This window comes from Cherax quadricarinatus, unplaced genomic scaffold (genome assembly GCF_038502225.1).
Source record: "Cherax quadricarinatus isolate ZL_2023a unplaced genomic scaffold, ASM3850222v1 Contig24, whole genome shotgun sequence".
Classification (NCBI taxonomy): Eukaryota; Metazoa; Arthropoda; class Malacostraca; order Decapoda; family Parastacidae; genus Cherax; species Cherax quadricarinatus.
In genome coordinates this window covers 446,445-448,981 of record NW_027195050.1, presented here as the reverse complement: position 1 = coordinate 448,981, position 2,537 = coordinate 446,445, and positions in this window count along the sequence as shown.

Below are 2,537 nucleotides of genomic sequence, written 5' to 3'. Positions count from 1 at the left end.
AATACCATTCCAATTGCTGTTAAAACATTTCATAATGGAGCTTTTGAAGGTAATGAAGCTCAGATGCTTCACGAGGCAGACGGGGCCGGGGGAGCCCCTAAATTATATGGTATCACTGAAGGAAATCCTCAAGCCCTTGTGATGGAATATATACCAGGTATAACTTTACAAAAGTTTTTACAAAACAGTACCTATGAAGAGGGTTTAAAAGTATATAATGCAACCGCTGCTGCACTGGCCAATTTCCACAACTCTGGTTTTGCTCACTTGGACCTCCATTGTAATAACATCCTGGTGGATAATACGAATACTGCTCAGCCACAATGTCGTCTTATCGATCTAGGTTGGGCTAGAAGAATCAGTAAAAATTTTGATCTTGGTCTTAGTCAAACACTTGAAGATAAGTATAATCTTTACGAAATAAATTTATTGGTACAAAAGCTGAAATAAAAGAAATAATGAACATAATTATATTTTAAGCGTAATTATATTTTAAGGAACAATTTTATTAAAGTGGCTGCAATTTTTTCTATAATATTTTGGTAATATTTCTTTCATAAGAGGAAAAGCCTTTTTTGTTCATCATATATATGAAGGAAAGATACTAGTTATTTTAGTTTCTGTGAAATCATGTGGGCAGCTTTGCTTATTTCGGTTAAAAAAAAGAGGTGATAGTACAAGGGGTGTTTGGTGTACGTGTGTAAACAGTGATGATTGTACAAGGGGTGTTTGGTATACCTGAATGAACAGTGATGATTGTACAAGGGGTGTTTGGTATACCTGAGCAAAGTGATGATTGTACAAGGGGTGTTTGGTGTACGTGTGTAAACAGTGATGATAGTACAAGGGGTGTTTGGTGTACGTGTGTAAACAGTGATGATAGTACAAGGGGTGTTTGGTATACCTGAGTGAACAGTGATGATTGTACAAGGGGTGTTTGGTATACCTGATTGAACAGTGATGATTGTACAAGGGGTGTTTGGTATACCTGAGTGAACAGTGATGATAGTACAAGGGGTGTTTGGTATACCTGAGTGAACAGTGATGATTGTACAAGGGGTGTTTGGTATACCTGAGTAAACAGTGATGATAGTACAGGATGTTTGGAGTACGTGTGTAAACAGTGATGATGGTACAGGATGTGTTTGGTGTACGTGTGCAAACAGTGATGATGGTACATGATGTTTGAAGTACGTGTGTAAACAGTGATGATGGTACAGGATATGTATGGAGTAAACTTTGGAAATTGATACCAACAAATTGGTTTAAAAAGGTGCGTGAGGAAACACTTGGATTATTATTATTATTATAATCAAGGGGAAGCACTGAACCCGTAGGATTATACAGCGCCTGAGGGGAGGATGTGGAAGGCATTCAGGCTTAATTCGGGGAACTGGAGCACAGATCCAATTCCCTAAATCAAGAGCCCCTCACCAACATCAAGGGTCCTTCCCTGAGGGAGGAAACACTTGGAGATAACAGAAAACGTCTTGGTCCTGGGACCTTGATTACTGCTAACACACATTTCAACAATAATAATATATAAAGGCGGAGTGTGGAATGTGAAACAGTGACATAAAAATGACGTAGTTGGGGTGACGTCACGTAAATAATGAGGTCACGTGATTCCTGCGTTGTTGGGTAGGTTGTGCCTTGCTTGGTTGAGTGTCTTGTATGACACAAACATTAGCATAAATTATAGTCAACTAGACAAAGCACTATCAACTTAACAGTGTAGGAATCAGATGACCTCATTGTCTATCGGACTCTATCCTCATCTGCAGCGGCAGAATAACACAGCTGTGTAAGCAGAGGGCAAAACACAGCTGTGTAAGCAGAAGCAGAACAACAGCTGTGAAAGCAGAGGTAAAACACAGCTCTGTAAGCAGACGCATAATAACACAGCTATGTAAGCAGAGGCAAAACACAGCTATGTAAGCAGAGGCAAAACACAGCTGTGTAAGCAGAGGCAAAACACAGCTGTGTAAGCAGAGGCAAAACACAGCTGTGTAAGCAGAGGCAAAACACAGCTGTGTAAGCAGAGGCAAAACACAGCTGTGTAAGCAGAGGCAAAACACAGCTGTGTAAGCAGAGGCAAAACACAGCTATGTAAGCAGAGGCAAAACACAGCTGTGTAAGCAGAGGCAAAACACAGCTGTGTAAGCAGGGGCAAAACAACACAGCTGTGTAAGCAGAGGCAGAACAACAGTTGTGTAAGCAGAGGCAGAACAACGCAGCCGGATAAGCAGGGGCTGAAGAACGCAGCCGGGTAAGCAAGGGCCGAAGAACGCTGCCGGGTAAGCAAGGGCCGAAGAACGCTGCCGGGTAAGCAAGGGCCGAAGAACGCTGCCGGGTAAGCAAGGGCCGAAGAACGCAGCTGGGTAAGCAAGGGCCGAAGAACGCTGCCGGGTAAGCAAGGGCCGAAGAACGCTGCCGGGTAAGCAGAAAAAACACGACTGGATGACTGGAGACATGCAATAGTTTTCTAGGATCTAAAAAATACCAGTGAATTTATCATTTAGTGATTACAGGAATTT